The sequence below is a fragment of the Rhea pennata genome, chromosome 3 (genome assembly GCF_028389875.1).
Source record: "Rhea pennata isolate bPtePen1 chromosome 3, bPtePen1.pri, whole genome shotgun sequence".
Classification (NCBI taxonomy): domain Eukaryota; kingdom Metazoa; phylum Chordata; class Aves; order Rheiformes; family Rheidae; genus Rhea; species Rhea pennata.
The window spans coordinates 94288924-94309358 of NC_084665.1; positions in this window are offsets into that span (position 1 = coordinate 94288924).

Genomic DNA, 20435 nt, shown 5'->3' on the forward strand with positions numbered 1-20435 from the left:
TTCTTCAGGGCACCATTTTCTTAACAATGAGCTCTTCTCATATACTTTCCAAGGCACTGAGCCGGCTGCTAGGAAAAGTGCTGGTGCCCAGTCCCTCCTGAGTGTTAGACTCCAAGTCCGTTTTAGCAGAAAATGGTCAGAAATCAGCGAAGTACTACCACTTAGCTCAGTTGTACACATTTGTCAGCTGAGGTATCCACTCAATAATGTACATTTGGCTGTCTTAAGATAAAGTTCCATGTAAATTATAAATGTGAATGGAAATGCTGTACTAGAGAAGTTTAAATGCAATTACCCATTAAAAAAGCCACTCACACATTAAAAAGGTTTGCTCTCCTGAAAACTTTCTTTTTCTTTGAGAAAATACATATGTTCTTGTAGTACATTCTAAGTTAATATACAAAATGAAGCTAGAGTGGCCTGAGGGACAAGCTAAGAAAGCCCTTCAAATGTCAGTAAATCTAGGAGTGAGCTCATAAACTTCTTTGAATGAATGTTGCAAGGAAGCTGTTAGACCTGAGCTTAGTGCTTTTTAGACAAAGTAGGCTCTGTTGTTACGGAGCTTTTCACGCTTCACAGGCTATTATACTAATATCATGGCTCAATGTGCACTTTTACACGTGGGTACACTAAATGCCACTATTTTATGTATTCATGTATGAAAAAAATGGTCTTCACTATCTGAAAGAGATTCCTGCTGGAAGCAGAGTAAAGCTATGACTGATGTCATATTCACAAAGTAAATGTGATCCATTTCTCACTACCAGTTACCTTTCTGATACAAAAGATGTTATCGCTGAACGTAAGGAGGAGATTGTATAAATGCTTGAATGGATCCTTTCAACATTTTAATATAACATATAACCTTTGCACTAACATTTAGGAGTACATTTCAAGTGTTAAATCTAAAGAATTGCTTTACAAAGCATGTTTAAATTTTTACTGAATTTTAAATGAACTTTCCTCGCCAACTTGCTTGATTAGTCTGAAAACCAGTGTTACGAGTGCTGTACTTAAGCAACTGGAAAAGACAGAAGTTTAAGGTTCAGAAATCCAGCAATGTGTAAAATAATTGAGCAAAACCTGTTTTCTGAAATCAAAATGCTAAGAATTTAGTGTGGTGTGAATCGCATGCTGTTCAGTGCTCAAGTCGTTTGGGAGGAACCATGCTCTTAGGAACAAATCTGACATCAGTGGGGACTTCTTTCAAAAGAGCCATTCTAGTCACTGCTGGCCACCCTCCCCTGCAAGTGCCTTTAAGCACAGTGGGGGACTTTGGAAAAGCTTTGTACCCTGCCCTGCTCTCTCCTGAACATTGGGGGCCGACATGGGTTTTCACACTCAATATGTTGTACCCATGTGTGGAATTTAAGGGTGTTTAGTTTATCAAGATGTCTGATTAAGGATTATTTCATATATGAAAAAAAGCAAATAACAAAGAAAATGATAAATTATGACAAAAATATTAACAAGCAGGTGATAATGGAGTCTGTAAAGAAGACCATGACTCTTTGGTCACTGACCAATGAGCTGGTAAGGGAATCATGCAGGTATGGCCTTGAAGAGGGTCGACCTGAAATTTGTATCTGATAAAGCAGAGAACTTGTCTGACTGAGCCTTGCATGTAGTCACTGCAGTCTATCATGCCTTCTTACTAAATTCTGTTCTTAATTATTTTTTCTGTGTAATCTCAGCCTCTGTTCGATGCGCAGGCACTGCAAGGTCTAACTACCAGCAACTGGAGAAAAGACTGTGGATCACAGGGTCTGTAGATCCAGGTGGTGCCAGTAACTAGAGGGACTGCTGGCCACAGGCCTCATAGGTGTAAGGGCCAGACAGAGTATGTTTATATTTCTGCAGTGAATTTAATCCTGTGTATATGTGTATGTATAATTCACTAATAAACTTGAAGCTGAACTTCCTGACAAGTAGGAGTAGACCTACAGCTGGAAAGACTGAAGGTCTGAGCTGCTGGCTGGGTAAGGGGGCCACGGTCTGCACATGGGTAATAGGTGGACTTAGGGATCATGATAATATTTGAGGGACCCATGAAAGTGGGATGCTTGTTAGATGACAGTGTGTGAGTGCAAGCACCTATTTCAACAGTGCACATCCAGCTTGTCTACTAGCAAGTAGGAGACCTGCATGCTGGGTAAGGGGGCCCAGGGTCCAAGTATGGATATTAGACAGACCTAGAGGCCATGCTGATACCAGAGGGATCCGTGACTGTGGGTGTGCCTGTGAATCAAAGAGTGGGTGTGAGTGTTGCCACACCTCAGCCCTGACTAGCTGGAGAAGAGGAGCAGGACTGGGCTGTCTGTACTTCTGTTGAGGTGAGTGCTCATATGTTATATGTGGGTGCCACTAAAGGTGCCACTCTGCCTGGGGCAGTCTGTGGCGCTGGATGTGTTAATGTCCTCTGTGTGTGTGTCTGTGTGCGTGCGTGAGTGCTTGTGCACTTCTCCACACTCAGCCTCGGTACTGATCAGATCTGCACATGGGAACAGCAGCAACTGCATCCATGGGCCTGGGATGGAGAGACCTCCTGGGTCTGAGGGGGCACCTGGCTGGGCTTCGGCAGCCAGGAAGGAAGAGTCCCCAGGTCCTGGGTGCACTGAATTTGGCAGCTACTTTAACATCCTTAATATCCTGAGAGTAAGAGTAAATGAGACATGAACTGGGATAAGACTAGGCAGTGGTGCTATTATTCCATTGTTATAGAGTTTAACAGTAAAGCACTTCCGCACACAAAGAGCAGAAGTGCAGCTGGCTAGCATCATGAGTAATTAATCCCCTTACGCAGCCTTGATTTTTGGGAGGGGCAGAAAAAGAAGGCTGGTGCTAGATTCTGGAGAAAAAGTAACTGGAGGCTGACTGCTTAGTGAGTAGGAACAAAGTGGGAATACGAGCAAACAGGTAGAGTTGGCCAATAGGCAGTGGGGAATGCAGGGAAATGGTATTTGTAGGTCCTGGGTTCAAGCCCCAGTGGAACCTGTACCAGGAAATCTTTGGAAGGTTGGACTAGATGACCTCCAGAGGTCCCTTCAAACCTTACTGACTCTGTGATTCTGTATTTACTTCTGAGGACCCAATGAGCATAGTCTCCTTAAGAATGAGATGAAATATTATCTAGACACTATTGACTGTGTTGGCTAGGCCTTCACCAGTGATAGTGGTATCCTTGGGTCATACAAAGACACGTACCTTATGAGCCCCTACAGTTAGGATAGAAGAGTCTCTCCTCAGAATACAGTTTTAATCATCTGAGAAATGAGATTCTTGAACACTACCCATGTAAGATTCGTCAAAACAAGAGGCCTCACTTACATTGAGACATAACTTTATACATACGATAATAAGACATGATAGACTTCATAGCAGGGTGGTGACTTTGTTGACCCCATGTGGAAACTGATAGTAAAGCCCCCAGGTTGTTACTGGTCTGTGTAAAGAAAAGACGCTTATTTCCATTGCATTGTATTTGGCTTCCTACTGAAGCAAATTCTCCACAGGCCAGTTACTGAATAAACATCTCTTCATAAGAGAAATCATCCTTTCCTACATTATTTCAATGAAAAAAATATTTATTCTGATGGACCACTTCTTTAATCTGAAACAAATTAAAGCTGTTAAATCTTCCTACACAAATTGTCAGCAAAACAGCACAAATCTTTTATCAACAGTTTTTATTAGCACAAAATGTTAGCACAGCAAGAACCCTGACTCTCTATCCATCTGGTATTAGAAAAAATTTGTATACATATACACATATATATCTGTATGTGTATGTGTGTGTATATTCAAAAAGAATAAACTTATTCCCTACAGTCTTAATTTTCAGACTATTACTTTGAACCCTAGCAAACAAGATAATACAGCTTTCACATAAGAAACATACCATCTCTATGTGTACACTTTCCTGTTCTCTGCCTTACTGTGTCTATAAACAATACCAAGTGCAGGAGTGAGACTGAGCTTCTGCAATTAGGGCACTAACATCATTAGTGGATTTAGATTGCTAAACTTCAGGGATGAGGGAGTACCAATGTATTTGAAAGCCAAGTTTTGATGAGCAGCACGTCAGGGGACTGCCTCAGCCTGAGTCGTGTATAGTTATTATGCATTTTTCATCATTTCGCACAGATTACAAAGGGTCTGTCAAGGTCAGGTAGTTTTCACCTCAGAATCACACAGTCATAGAATGATTGAGGTTGGAAGGGACCTCTGGACATCATCTAGTCCACCCCACCTGCCTAGAGCAGGGCCACCTAGAGCATGTTAGACCGGACCCTATCCAGTCAGCTTTTGAATATTTACAAGAATGGAAACTTCACAACCTCTCTAGGCAACCTGTTCTAGTATTTGACCACCCTCATAGTAAAAAAGTTTTCGTGTCTTGAAATGGAATTTCCTCTATTTCTATTTGTGTCCATTGTTTCTGGTCCTGTCACTGGGCACCACCCAGAATAGTCTGGCTCTTTTCTCCTTTAGTCCCTCCCATCAGGTATTTACATACACTGATAAGATCCCCCCTGAGCCTTCTCTTCTGTAGGCTGAACAATCTCGGTTCTTTCAGCCTCTCCTTGTATGAGCGATGCTCCAAGTCCTTCATCAAGTGCCAGTATGTCCATGTCTCTCTTGTACGGGGAAGCCTAGCACTGGGTCTCTGTCCTCCACTGCTACCACTTGCTGTTTCCTGCCAAAAGGCTCAGGCTCAACCGTCTCATCTGCTTTGCTGGACATGGCTCCTAGCCCCTCATTTGTTGCCCAGGTACGAACCCTCTGCTGTGGTTGCAGACTTGTAAGTAAGGACAGAAGCCATCCTGTTGGCTTTTGCCATCATAGGAGCCTCCATTTCTCAATTCAAGGGGCCCAGACTATTCCTTCAGTGGGGCTTAGACTCCTCCAGTATTTGCAGGGTCTTGGGGAAGATCCATTTGACCTCCCTTTCACCATCCCTGGGGCTGTGTGGCCTGCTGTGCTCCTCACACAGGTCTGGCATGTGACGGCACAGACCCCCTCTGCACACCTCCTGCAGGCATGGAGCCCATCCTCTGGTCCAGTCTTGGTGAGAGGCGCCTGGCATCCCTGCAGTCTGTGAAGCTTTACCTGCCTTGGGAGCTTGCTCTGGTCTGAGACTGGGGGGAGCTCCTCCCAAGGGTGTTGGGAACCAAGCCCTGCTGCACATCACCACCATGGCTGAGCACATCTGCTGTCCTCAGTAGGATGTCTGACCTCCTTTTGCACCCTCTTTTCCTTGCTAGATATCACTGCCTCCTGTAGCCATTCTTTCCTGACAGTAGCCACCACCATGAGGTTCCTCAAAGAGCTCCCAGGAGTCCACCAGTTCTCCCAGAAGTTCCCAGAAGATCTAGAAGATCTCAAGGAAGAGCTCAGAAACTGCTGCATCTGCTGATTGCTTCTGTTATCTGCACTGTCGTCCAGACAACACAAGGCAAAGACCATTTCCGAATTAATTGGTATTCAAACTACAGCACATCTTTTAGAAGGGCATCCATCTTGGTTGAAAATGAGTAGGGATGGAAAATCCACCACAAGTTGTTGAAAGTTGTTGTTTGCTTTCTTTGTTCCTAAAAATAGGACCTGTCATTTGATCACTTTGAAATGCACATTGCCTGTCTGTTCCCTGTTTAGTCTGTTCACCATTTACCAAGCAATCAAGCTGTATCAGTACCAGAGAGCACATTCTTTTTTGTCTTCAAATCTTTGTGAGACTACTTCAGAAAGAATTTAACATTCCTTTTTATGCTTCTGAAATATATTTTTAAAAAGTGACTAGCAAAAGGACAAGCTCTGAGTACTCTGAGATCTTACTAGAAATTTGTTGCCGAGAATTTTAGTTAAATTTTGAAAGTCTTTGATATAACTAGCCTTTGATATTTAATGTTTGCTGTTTGACAGATACTGTTTCTTAATTAAAAATTTAGGCAGTACTAAGTCAAATGTGCTTCAAAAGTCTATTTTACTGACACCTTCCACTTAAAGAAGATATGTTACAGCTTGTAAACAAAGTGTGATGCAAGTTGCATGAAATAGACTCATGAATGAAGACTGATACATTGGTCTGAATTTAAGCCTGTCTTTGTAAAGGTGCACAGCATTCTGATACCTAACCATAGATAAAAAAAATAGATAAAAATAACAAACTTCTGTAATGAAACTAAGCTTCTTGATCATCTTGTTTCAGAAGCTTTTGTATGGTAAGGCTTTTTCTTCTGCTCTCCTTCTTTTCTTAACCTCAAGTCAGTTCTTTCATTCTTTGGAGACTTGTTTAAAAGTACATGAATATATTCTGATAAATTCTGTCCGTCTCTAGTACAGATATTCATAGTCAATCTCCTTTTACAGTGGACATGAGATTCACATAGCATGAAAGCTGATCCTGGACTCTGGTTATTTTAATATCTTTATTGAATGCAACAAAGAAAGCAAGGTGTGCAGGAAGTTGCCGTTTGTCCAGAAAATGACTTTTTAAGTGCAGGAACTGAAACTGGAGAGGAAAAAAGAATAGTTATAAGTGTTATGTTGATGTCTGCACTACTATTACAGTCAGTAGTGACCTAAGGCTGATCAAACATCAGTGCGCAATGCTATTTGAGATGTCCTGAGTATGCCTGTGTTCATGGATCTGGTAGATACAGGAACTACACAAGACCTACACCTTTTCAAAGCAGCTAATGGAGGCCATATAGGATGTCTTTGAGCATCTCAAATGACATTGTGCACCAAAGGCAACTTCAAAGCTAGCCCTGCTCTGAGCATGGTGTCGGACCAGATGACTTCCAGACATCACTAAGTTTATTTTATAGTCCCAGGTAGCAGGACTTGGATCAATAGGCTCTCATTAGGGCAAAATGGGAAGCTTTCAGCCAGGTAAAATTTTGTAGAAGCTGTTATACTATCCTAATCTGGATAAGAAGGGGTAGTGGTTGATTATATTCAGAGATGGTGCTCTGCATGAAAAACAGATGTCCTCCATGACAGCTAATCCTCCACAGTGTTTTACATGACCTTCATCCTGATAGTGTGGTCACCTACTTGGCTTCATATCAAACCTTAACTTCTTCAGCTGTCTTAGCAGGGTAAAAACATGCTCATACACTCTATGTCTGAGACAAAGACTTATAGCAACTCCACAAAGAGTAATGAATAGCTAGCATTTTCCCTTCAAAGCAGGATCATTTTTCTTCATTGTAATATCAAAGACAAAATACAGGAAAGGGAGGTAGGACAGTCAAGTGCCTTCTCTTTCACAGGCTTCCCAAGCTGACTGACAAACCTATATAGTTCACAGTAGTTATGTGCCCTTACTTTTAAATATTTCAAAATGTCTTTCTTAGTTCTGTAAGAGGAAAAGTTTAGTGGTGATAATAACTAAAACTAATTAATTGTATCTTCCAAACGAAATAACAAGTTTAAGTCAGGTTCATAGTGGTTCTTTTTTCATGAACTTTGCAACCTCAATTTTTTGTTAGATCTGTCTGAAAATTCTGCTTGTTCCTTGGTTATTTAGTAGCCAGTCAGGGTGTAAGGATTATTCCTGAGACGGGTTTAAAACTAATCCCAAAGGTGATAAAATCTAGCTTGCTAGGAAGATAGAAACTCAGTTGAATTATTCTAAATTCATATATCCATTTCAAAAGACTCAATTGATTTGCTTCCAAATGTGCTTTTGTATTTAGAAATTTACATGGGAACATTGCATTTAAGGACTGATGTAGATAAATTATTTGTGTGCTTAGCAAGCCCGTGAAGACTGAGAAAAATAAATTCAATAAGAGCATGCATAAAATTCATGATGTAAGGGTTAGGTATTGATGTAAAACAGTTTGCTGCTCACTCAAGGGTTTCTGAAACTGAGACTCAGCAGAGAGAACATTCTTCTTTCTTTGCAGTTCAACCAAGCAATGGAAAAAAAGCTTTTGTGGAGTATTAGCAATACATGTCACTGATAGGTTTTGGAAAGCAGAAGATACTGCTACCATTATCTGCCTGTTTCAGAAAATTCTTGGATGTGTTGAAAAATGAAAAATGATGATGGCTGAGAAATGGTTCCAGAATTCTCAGTGTTGGAGGCTCCACAACTCACCTGGTGGGTGCGTGTGAAAGGGGTGTTAATCATTGCTGCCATCATCACGGCAGGAGGAATACAGGCAGCTGCCACGCAAGGCTGTCGTAATACAGCACAGCACAACGTCAGCGATGCTCTCCTTCTCCACCTTGGAAGGGCTGGTGGTTTAGCCAGAGCCAGCACAAGGAACTGCTGAGCAGGAGGGAGACTTTGCCATGGAAAGAGTGGGGAAGTGTGAGGCAAGGGGCGAGCCAGTAAGATGAGAACAGGATCCTACAGAGTGCTGAACAAATCAGTTCAGTGCTGTTTTCTTCCATTCTTTGTCTTACAGTTTTTCAGGCCCTTCTTTTTAACCCCTGCTTGTCAAGGTGTTCCTCTAGCCTTGAACAGGGCTTTGTTTAGCAGGATTCTCCAAAACTAAGACTTGGTTTCTTTTGCTTGACCTTTCTTTTTCTTTCCTTTGTTATCCAGTACATTTTTTACTCTTACACATGTATCAGCATTAGCCAGGCTTTGCTATTATTACTGCTCAAATATCCTAATGGTGAATCATCTTTTTCATGTAATTGTACCTGTACCAGAAAAATGAGATGTCCTAATACGATAAAAATACCGGCCTGGAAATAGTGCTGATATTTGTGAACTGAATAAACTTTTCTTTCCCAGTTTCTGTTCCAGGATGCATGCTGTAATATTTTAATCACACATTTTTACCAACATTAGCAAACACTTCTAAAAAGGTGGTCTGCAATCACCAGAGTTTAAACTGACATGGTATTGGTTGGAACAATATACAAACATGGAGTCATATTTCAAAATTGAATTCAAGATGAAAAAGAAACCTTTATTGTAATCTTTATATCACACAAAACTTTCTACATGTGTATCACTGTACTCCAGTCCTACTGAAAAAGAAAAAAAGCACTGCTCTTCTGCCTCGGTGGGATAGTGCTAACTTATAAAGATAACACTTTTTTAAAAAGTGTTGTACAAAAATAAAACAGCAGGTGTGTTTTATTCAGAGATGAGATTCCTTGGGGGGACAGAAGGTCTCTGCCTAATTCAGATTTCCCACCATGGAGTGGGAGCTGCTTGGTGGCCCCACACCAAGGCTGAACCAGGGTGGGTTCTGGGACTCGCTTCCCCGGCCTCCCTGAAAGGCAGATAGTGGCACTGCTGGCTTGTATCACTGCTTCATGATATGCTGTTAAATCAGGAAACCAGGATTTGCTGCAAGTGACACAATGATTCCTGTTTTGTTAACAACTGTATGATTTTAACAGTTAAAAATCTTAAATTCCACTGAACTCCTTTCCCTCCAAGCTAGAGCTACTGGATCTTTTTGCATTAGCATGTGGTCATCTCTTCCTGAACGTCCAGAAATGTGACCAAAATTCCCTCTGAGCTAGAAAGAAATATTCCCCAGTGTCCATGTCATTTCCTTAGGCACCAGTCTCAGAGGCCAGGAAAACAGGCTTCCTTCTGGTGAGGTTTAAAGTGGGCAAGTGGGCATCCCTGATCCCCACATCCAGAAAGGACATCACATGGGGTGACAGAGACTCTTTACAGCTGTAGTGAGGCCCAGAGTCATCCTTGCCCAGTCCTCATCCAGTCAGAGACTATCTGATCTTTCAGAAAGAGAAACCCCTTGTGCAGTCACTACATTGTCTGTTCATGAAGACAACAGATTTGGGAAGGAGAGGCTGTGTCCTGAAGCCTGCTGTCTGATCATCCAGAAGTGTCTGGTTGTCCGTCCACTAATGTTGTAAGACTGAGAGAAACTTGCTTCTGCTTCGCCTTGTTGGCCTAGACACTAGTGTGCATGCTGAGAGGCATCTTGTCTCCTCCAGACTGTATAATGCAATCAGATGGCTACCGGCAGTTGAATACAATCAAAAGCATTGTTTTATATAGCAAATATATATAGAAGTCTTGAAAGCTGACTGAATTTTCCCCCTTGCTCTATAGAGTATTTATTGGGCTATGCTGTTATATCTCTTTTCCTGCTCATAAACACTCTCATCGCCTATCTCTCGCTGGAGTCTGTGTGTCTGTCGTAGAGAAAAATAATGTCAGTTTTGGCTGAACACTGTTAGCTGCTCCCAAAACATAGACCTTCTAGAGAAAGGCTTAGAAAACTGCTAGGCCTCCAGTTTTGGTCACTTACTACTTAACAAGTCTTTGATGCAAGCAGTATAACATGTAGGTCTACAGCCAGGCATGCCTCTGAAAAATAATACCATAAGTCAGTCAGCCCAGTGGCAGAGCTCTCACCCACCTCTCAGGAACGAGCTGGTGTCCTGGCCAAAGCCACGTCACAGGTGTCCTCTTTCACTAGCTTGTGACCATGCAAGTCTTCAGGTTGGTCCTTCCCTTCTCTTCAAGGGCTGCTAAAAAGGCAAATGAGAGAAGCACAGAAGTACTTTGAAAGTAAATCTAATCTCAGAGCTGCTGACTTAAGAAACATATTCAAGGAGAGCCAACCAAACTGTCGCCTCTTTCAAAGGTTTGGCTTTATTGCCAGTTGTCATATTTTCCCACTACTGTGGCACATGGCACCTGTTTTTCTCCTTTGTATGCATTTATTTAACACTTTTTGCATTCCCTTCCTTAACACTGCATCTGCAGAGTCCTCCAGCACTTTTCCTTTTATACTGCATAAATCAGTGACTGCACATTTGATCCTGTGCAGCTGTGTCTGCCCGCATGGTGATCTGCTGCTTTACCACTCTGGCAGAGTAATGAGTCAAATACACTGTCAGTCCATTACCAACTCAAACTGAAGAAAGAGGTTACTTAGAAGCAGCCAGAACTTTCAATTACAACAAAGTACAACAAGTAAATAATACCAGAGGGTCTTAAATATTCAGTCCAGTGCTCCAAAGGTCCAGTCACTCAATACTGTACAATGTGCGATGGTTTTCAAAGTAAACAATTGTTAATATTGGAGGAAAAAAAATACAACTCCACAAAAAAGGTGTAGGGGTGGGAGATAAAGATATGTCTGACCTGAACTCGCTACGTACAAAAATTGCTATGATATTGCAAGTGTTTTCTTTTTTTTGTTTAGTTAGATAAAAGCCAGTATTTTCATCAGACTCTTGATCATTAGATTTTAATGACTTTGTGTTCAACCTAGAAATTCCTTTTCTGAAATGTTTTACCGGCAAAATGAACATTAGGAGGAAATGATAGGATAGTTTAAAGAAATGTCTCTCCATAGGGCATATGCCGATTACTGTTATGCTATTTTGATACGGCAGGGCACCGAATCTTAAGACAGGAGTTTTAATTAAATAGCAGAAAGCTCTTATTCTCTGACAGAGCCAATCCTGACAGTAATGTTTGTCATTTTGATTAGGGCCATATTTCTCATGCATACAGATACTTTTAAGTCAATGCAGTTCTTACTGAGTAATTGAAACATGATTAGGTGCAATGTTGAGAGCAAATGCCATGAAGATTTTCTGGGAAGAGTCAAGCAACCCTACTTCTGATCAGAACTTCAGACAGAGTTTAATCACACAAATGGAAACATATCATTATACTGCTAAATGGAGTAATGCGTCAGTGCAGAACTTCACTTTTGATTTAATATTACAGGAATGCACATAGACCTCAGTCAAGACTGTGCTGGATGTTGTGCAGGCTTATGGGCAGATACAGTCTCTGCTACAGCATCCTTACATTTTTTTTCTCTCTATAAGTCCTTTTCTTAGCCTACCAGTTTCAAAGTATTGCAATGTTATATTTGTTAATGAAAATCACATCTTATAGCTTGATATAGCTGTATCAATAAGCCATGGGAAGTGGAAATTTCCTTGAACGCCTTTCACTCAGTTACTGAAGAACAGCCAGTTGCCCTTTCCTCCTTGCCTGCAATGACAGGGAAGCTGCAGCAGTGGGATGATCAGCTTTTCTTAACATTATATATGGACATGCATGCACAGCAGCAGCCCTCAAGCAACGCTTACTGCCTAGCAAGCAGTTACTCACTTTACACGGTTTTAAAATGATGCTACGACGCTATCAAGAGATATACCAAAAGTCTAATTACTCTGTGGCCAATGTAATTATGTATGTGGGTTTTATGCATAGAACCCCACACAAGTAATAATATCTACTAACCACAGGGTAATTACAGAAACAATTCATTAGGAATAGCTTCTTCATCTGTTGCAATGAAATCTAGAATAATTATAGCACTGGTGCATCAACTGCTGAATTCTAACTGTGGTATATTTGTGTCATTAAATGACACTAGCTTTGTAAGTGACATCACAGGTGATGTCATTAGGAAAAGCATCCATAATAGTGTGACTCTACTGTGGCAACATAAAATAGATTATATTTTGTGGCAAAAAAAGGTATAAATATAGAAAGTTATCCTGATAAATTATTACATTTAAGGGCTCACCATGCTTTACAAAGCACTTACCTTAAATTTATTGGCAAATCTTCAGATTTTGTGCATACCTTGTTTAAATTATTTGAAGTTAGTAAGAGCAAATTTAAAGGAAGCTTTAAACTGTTATACAATAAAGTCATTCTCCTCCAACTATGCAGTCACCTCCTGAAAATGGTTCCAGCTGATGGATATTTCTAACAATTCCTGTTACACTATTTCTATGTTATAAGGGAAAAGAAGAAAGGTAGAAGGTAATGTATTTCACAGCATATATTTATGTATGTTGGAAGTTTAACAATTTGAGACCAGAAATGTGTGGGACTTAGGATGTAATCTGCCATCTTCTGTTTGCTTAGCTCACAGCAAATGACAGAGGCAGCTCCCCTTTTCATAGTAAATTGATTTTAAAAAATGAAGATTAAAAAAATTGTGCTTATAGAAGTCCTCATTGCTTTTTCATTGATATGTATGTTCACATAACTTGATTTTAGGGTGGGTAGGAGGAAAATAATACATGCAGGTTTGGAGGGAGGAGGGAAAGACAAAGCTTACAATTTGAGCTCACACCTACCTGCTGCCGAGAAGCACAAGTTAGCACACTGGTTCTGCCGGTATTCACAGGATCATAGAATCAGTAAGGTTGGAAGGGACCTATGGAGATCATCTAGTCCAACCCCACCCCTGCTCAGCAGGGTCACCTACAGCATGGTAGACAGGGTTGCATCCAGGCAGGCCTTGAAGATCTCCAGAGAAGGAGACTCCACAACCTCTCTGGGCAACCTGTGCCAGGGCTCCGTCACTCTCACAGGGAAGAAATTCCCCCTCACGGTCAGGACGAACTTCCTGTGCTTCAGTTTCTGCCCATTGCCTCTTCTCCTGTCACATGGGATAACTGAAAAGAGTTTGTCCCTGTCCCCTTGACACCCTCCCTTCAGGTACTTACACACATTGGTAATATCCCCCCTCAGTCTTCTCTTCCCCAGGCTGAAGAGGCCCAGCTCTCGCAGCCGTTCCTCCTAGGGCAGGTGCTCCAGCTCTCTGATCATCTTTGTAGCCCTATTCTGGACTCTCCCCAGTACCTCCATGTCTCTCTTGTCATGGGGAGTGAGCCCAGAACTGGACACAGTACTCGAGATGAGGCCTCCCCAGGGCTGAGGAGAGGGGCAGGATCACCTCCCTCCACCTGCTGGCAACACTCTTCCTAATGCACCCCAGGCGAACCATTGGCCTTCCTGGCCACAAGGGCACATTGCTGGCTCAGGGTCAACCTGTCATCCACCAGCACTCCCAGGTCCTTCTCTGCAGAGCTGCTGTTCAGAAGGTCAGCCCCCAGCTTGTTCTGGTGCCTAGGGTTATTTCTCCCTAGGTGCCGGTCTCTGCACTTGCCTTTGTTGAGCCTCAAGAGGTTCCTCTCCGCCCAGCTCTCCAGCCTGTCCAGATCTCTCTGAATGGCAGCACAGCCCTCAGGTGTGTCAGCCACTCCTCCCAGCTTGAGATCATCCACAAACTTGCTGAGGAGGCACTCTGTCCCTTCACGAGGGTTGCGACTGTCCCAGGTTTTTCCCTTGCCTTTGCTCCCCCATGTGATGCACAGAAATGAGGTGGCAGTTGCTGTGGCTCTGTTGAAGACAAGAGGCATAGTACCAGCAAAGTTAGTGTTAGACATACACCCTGCATGAGTAGGGCATAAAAAGAGATACTGCCTGAGCACGAAATCATAGTGTCTGAGAAAATGCACTGTGACTTGCTGCACAGAAAGGCGAAGCTGCAAAGTAGTGCTTGGACTGCTACTGGTCAGGTCTGGCACTGCTGCTCATTTCTAGTCTGCACACCTCACACTTCACATCTGCCCTATGCAAGTCACTGGTGCGGGCCACAGCCACATCGTTGTGCAGGTGGGTGGGTGGAGGGAGAGCTGTCCTCCCCAGCCGGACACTAAAAGAAATGTTGCTGCTCTTTTTCAAGGGTAAAAAAATTCAGGCTTAGATTTGCAGGACAAATTAGACGGCATTTTAATGAAAGACCATTGCTCCTCCATAGGTCAGCTGAGACACCAAGAGGCCTCCTATGACTTATAAGAGAGACTAAGAGAATGATAGGTCTAAATGACTGTGGAGCTGTGCTCCACTTCTTAGCTGCAACACAAAATTCAGGAAAATTTTAGAGAGAGACAGCTTTCTACAAACAGCTCATTAGGACAGGACTTTTTGTCTTCTCTGCTCCAGAATGTGAAGCAGATGAATTAATTAACAGAAAGCCTGTAAGTCAGATGATTATTTCTCCATTAAAAACTCTGGGAAAAGTTAGCTCCCTATTGTCAGGGTGTTATGGGGACTTTGTTGTGTGTGCTTCAGATGGAGGTTTTAACTCACATGAAGTCTGGGGGTTAATGCTAATTAACTTGAAGGAAAGTTCAAGGCAATGCTAATAATCGAATTGAACTAGTGCCTCTGTTGAAAGGTTGCTGGAAAGGAATATGATTATGCACAGTTTTAATATAGGGACCAGTTTCTTTGTGGCTTTTCCTCTCCAACAGCATTTCTGTGACATTTTCAGAGCTGTAAGAGTTTAAGTAGAGTTTTGCAAGTTTAAAACAGAATAACTAAGGGACACATCTGCTGGGAAATCATATTGGGAGACTGTTTTATACAGTCATATCATCATCACAATATTTACTATGTTATAGAGTCTTGGGCAGCCTAGACATCCACAAATCCATGCGCGTGGATGGGATGCACCCACCAGTACTGAGGGAGCTGGCAGATGTTGTTGCCAAGCTGCTCTCCATCATCTTTGAAAGGTCCTGGAGAACTGGAGAGGTGCCCGAAGCCTGGGAGAAAGCCAATGTCACTCCAGTCTTCAAGACGGGCAAGAAGGAGGACTCAGGCAACTATAGGCCAGTCAGCCTCACCTCCATCCCTGGAAACAGGACGGAACAGCTCATTCTGGACGTCATCTCCAGACATACGGAGAAAAAGAAGGTGATCAGGAGTAGCCAGCATGGATTCACCAAGGGGAAATCCTGCTTAACCAATCTGATAGCCTTCTATGAGGGAATGACTGGCTGGGTAGATGAGGGCAGAGCAGTGGACGTTGTGTACCTTGACTTCAGCAAGGCTTTTGACACTGTCTCCCATCACATCCTCCTAGAGAAGCTCAGGAAGTGTGGGTTAGACAAGTGGGCAGTGAGGTGGATTGAGATCTGGCTGAAAGGCAGAGCTCAGAGGGTCGTCATGAGTGGCATGGAGTCTAGTTGGAGGCCTGTGGCTAGTGGAGTCCCCCCAGGGCTCAGTACTGGGTCCCATCCTGTTCAACTTTTTCATCAATGACCTGGAGGAGGGGACAGAGTGCCTCCTCAGCAAGTTTGCTGATGACACCAAGCTAGGAGGAGTGGCTGACACACCTGAGGGCTGTGCTGCCATCCAGAAAGATTTAGACAGGCTGGAGAGTTAGGTGGAGAGGAACCTCTTGAGGCTCAACAAGGGCAAGTGCAGAGTCCTGCACTTAGGGAGAAATAACCCTAGGCACCAGAACAAGCTGGGGGCTGACCTTCTGAACAGCAGCTCTGCAGAGAAGGACCTGGGAGTGCTGGTGGATGACAGGTTGACCCTGAGCCAGCAATGTGCCCTTGTGGCCAGGAAGGCCAATGGTTCGCCTGGGGTGCATTAGGAAGAGTGTTGCCAGCAGGTGGAGGGAGGTGATCCTGCCCCTCTCCTCAGCCCTGGGGAGGCCTCATCTCGAGTACTGTGTCCAGTTCTGGGCTCACTCCCCATGACAAGAGAGACATGGAGGTACTGGGGAGAGTCCAGAATAGGGCTACAAAGATGATCAGAGAGCTGGAGCACCTGCCCTAGGAGGAACGGCTGCGAGAGCTGGGCCTCTTCAGCCTGGGGAAGAGAAGACTGAGGGGGGATATTACCAATGTGTGTAAGTACCTGAAGGGAGGGTGTCAAGGGGACAGGGACAAACTCTTTTCAGTTATCCCATGTGACAGGAGAAGAGGCAATGGGCAGAAACTGAAGCACAGGAAGTTCGTCCTGACCGTGAGGGGGAATTTCTTCCCTGTGAGAGTGACGGAGCCCTGGCCCAGGTTGCCCAGGGAGGTTGTGGAGTCTCCTTCTCTGGAGATCTTCAAGGCCTGCCTGGATGCAACCCTGTCTACCATGCTGTAGGTGACCCTGCTGAGCAGGGGGGTTGGACTAGCTGATCTCCAGAGGTCCCTTCCAACCTTACTGATTCTATGATTCTACATTCATAAAAATACTTGTCTTTAAAACATATAATGCATTGTTTCTTCTGCAGATATTCCTCTGGGCCAGCACATTCAGGAATCTGCAGCATTCAAAAGTTCCTAAATTTTAACTAGATAAATATAAACTTTCTTGTCATGGAAAACTCATAAGGGAAGAGCTACTCTTACATGAAAAGCAATTTCCTTTGCTAGTAATCTTTTGCACTCTCATTCCTATTATTTGTTATGTTTGAATAAGGTCTTTATCTTTCTCAGTACAGCTTTTAGGTAGATGGAATTCTTTATTTTCCTGTAAAATACCTATTTCCACCAACAGTATCTATAATTCAGACTGATTTTTTTGCTGGGCTAGTTTTGTTAAATATCAAGGATACCAGCTTGCCCCTTCAAGTGGAAAAAAAAATAAAAGAAAATATTCTGAAAATAAAGCTGGTCACTTTGTCAGAGGAATAAAATGTTTGCCAGCTTCCAGCTGTGAGTAAGGGATCCCAGAGAGACACTGTCAGGAAGGAATCCCACACAGCACACCGATAGACATGTCCTGGCTTGGGCTGAAAGCAGATAACCAAATCTAGTAACAAGGGTCTGCATAAAAATGGGAACTTTTGTGGACAGAAGGACTCACAGACTTTGAAATTTAAGCAGGAATAGAATAGCTGGGCACTGCTTATTTGTTGGTGCCATCCAGTACAGTTCCCATCTTCATGCATGCCTTGGGAAACATGTCATTACAGGCAACCATCTCCCATCCACACCTCCTACCTCTCTTCCCACCCCAACTTGCTAGTGGCATCTAACAAATGGTCTCAAAGGTTAGAAACACGGGGATCTGAAGTCCAGGCCAGGAACTGTCCTGGAGTGACTGTTTCGGGTTCCTACTTCGCATTGGAAAATGGCTAAAGGAACATCTTCTGGTCCTTTCTTTTCTTTGGATTATGGGAAAGAGGCTGCCAGAAAGTAAGTCTCCCCTATCCCCCACCTCTATATCCTAGAAAAATAGAGGACAGGAAGACACAGGTCTTTATTGCTTGTTCTCTTTCATGGGAGTAGGAAAATTTTGGGGAGAGGCATGCACCGTGTCTATACTGAGAAAGGAGCTGGGAGAATCTGATGGTCTGATACTAATCCAAATACAGCCATGGGGAAGGAGAGGAGAGGACATAGGAAAAGGCAGAGGAGGAGAAAAGAGAGGAAGCCAGGAAGAATAAAAAAGGATTATGTATCAGACAGAAAAAAAAGATGAACTGAACTGATATAAGAAAAAGGAAATAGACCAAACTAAATCAAATAAAAATAAATGTATCTGTAAGAAAAATAGACATGGAAAACATGGAATAAGCAATCTACTTAGAATACACTACGAAAATAAATGAAAGCTGAGTAAGGGGGAGGGGAATAAACAACTAATTATAAAAATTAAAATGTTGAAGTGCTCTGTGTCTGCCATGAGGCGTGGGTGAAAGGCTGAGTGCTTCATGCACTTTCAGGTATTTCACTACTGGTATTTGACTTATTTACTTTTCACATTTTACTTTGGAGATACTACTCAGTTGAACATATATAGATAAAACCCAAAACTACTTCATACGCAGGAAATCAGATAGTGTGCACATACATATCCAAGGGCTGTCTGCTTTCTTCAAAGTAAGGGGATGTTGTGCTCTAGTGATTCTGAGCTAAATTCAGTTTGCGCATAAGCAGTGGTCTCCCAGGTGTTTGTGCTCACTCAGGTAGTAACTGCTGGTGAGCCTCTGGCTTCAGAAAACACTCTTGAACTTAACAAGTAAATCCTAAGGATCTTTGACTTTTTTAAAATACATTTTCCGAACTTAGCACCTGATTATCATGCAAATTATGAGCACCTTGACCTCTGGAGACATGAAATTAAAATGCCAGAGCACTGCCAAATAGTATTAATATAAATGGAAAATCAAGTCTTCAAAATGTAAAAATCAAGAGTCCATATGCATGCAGACAGTTATGTAATATTTAGTTTGATGTAAATTGTGATGGTAGTCTGGTTGCTATGATGTACAGACGATCGAACCTGTTCTGTTCCTGAAACAATTACTGTGTATTATATGTTCCTGAAACAATCCTTACACCCTTAACAAAACAAACCAACAAAAAGTTATTGTGTGATGTCAAAAAATGACAAATGTGACAAACGCAGCATGATCTAGAATGTTTGTCAGAGGTTACAAATTAAAGCCAAAATACTTGACTGAGGTTAATGATAACTTCTGTAGATAAAAAAAAAACCTGGGAGCAATCCTATAACTGTTTAGTCATTAAGTAAATGCTTTGTATTGCAATTGAAAAAAATAATAGTGTAATCTACCACTAACTGAATACTTACTTCACATTAAGTTTTGATAAAGTGAACGTTAACCTAGGTCTGCAGTTAGTTTATTCCTCCTTCTTGTTTAGATCTGCAAATATCCCCTGATGGAGGTCAGCTGGAATGTCAGAAACAAGTGTGCAGGATAATGTTCCTGTTAATAAGAGCCAACAAACCTGCACCACACTTCCTAAAACAAGTGCTGAAAGAAAGTAGCAGAAACAGTTAATCAGCAACTAAATTCTAAATTTGGAGGAAAATGCTCATAATATGCCCTGTAAAAAGAGTTCTTTGCTCTGATGTCACTAAATGCTGAACCCATAAAGGTTTATGGCTCAAAGAAAAACCTGATCTTCAGTAGTGAATCTATATAATGAGCATGAGGGTGAGGACCAGGATATCAGTACTCTGAAGCTCTCTGTCTGAGCGACAGGCTGATTTGCTGGTTTAAAGCTGTAAAAACGAAAGTGATGGACCTTGGCTTATGCCTGATATCTGCTTAACCCTGAAGTAGAGTAGGGAGGCTGTGTTCGCTGTCACTTGAGGAATTGCTACTGTTGATCTGTGAGGAAGCCAAATTCCATGCAATGGCAGCTGAACAAAGAACCAGAGCAAGGAAAAGATTAATTCATGACTTTGAAAAGGCGATGGCACAAGAAGGAAAGATCAGCTTGTTCTTCTTTCAGCATTTCCCACATGGAAAGTAAAAAGACCAAGACTCTGACTGTAAGCAATGCAAATGTGCTGTTAACAGTGAGCATGAACCACTAAAGGATTCAAGCACTTAAGTCCTACCTATTTGTCCATGAGTTCCTTAATTCCAAAATACTGGAGTTTTGGTCAGAGCACTTGCTAGTCTGCTATTTCAGGCTACAGATGATCTTCCTTGCCTCCTGAAAATTTGCCCCGAGTAGTCCAAAAGCATATCATCCTTAACACTGGGACTGGATCCAAAAGTGACTGATATATGTGTAGGACTGAGTTGCCAAAGTTGCCCTCCTGAACACTCCTTACCTATCTGATACTTACACATCCTAGGAAAAGTGTTTTGTGATATCATTTTCTGTGTATTAGAAAGTCCTGTTGACAAGCATGTGTGGAAACATCCTGGTTTGAGGAGAGCTAAAATCACCCATTTCGCAGAAACTAGCCAAACCTTTGTCATTGTAGGAGGAACCCTGCTTTTGCTACAAGTTTCTACTTTTCTTGGACCTCTCATTCTAGACACCAGTTCTTGCTGTTTTATTGAGATTTTGTAAATAGATAACTGTGAGAAGAAACAAATGAGCAATGTCTTGAAGTGCAAGATGTATTGACTGTTTTCTGTTCTTCTACCAGCTTT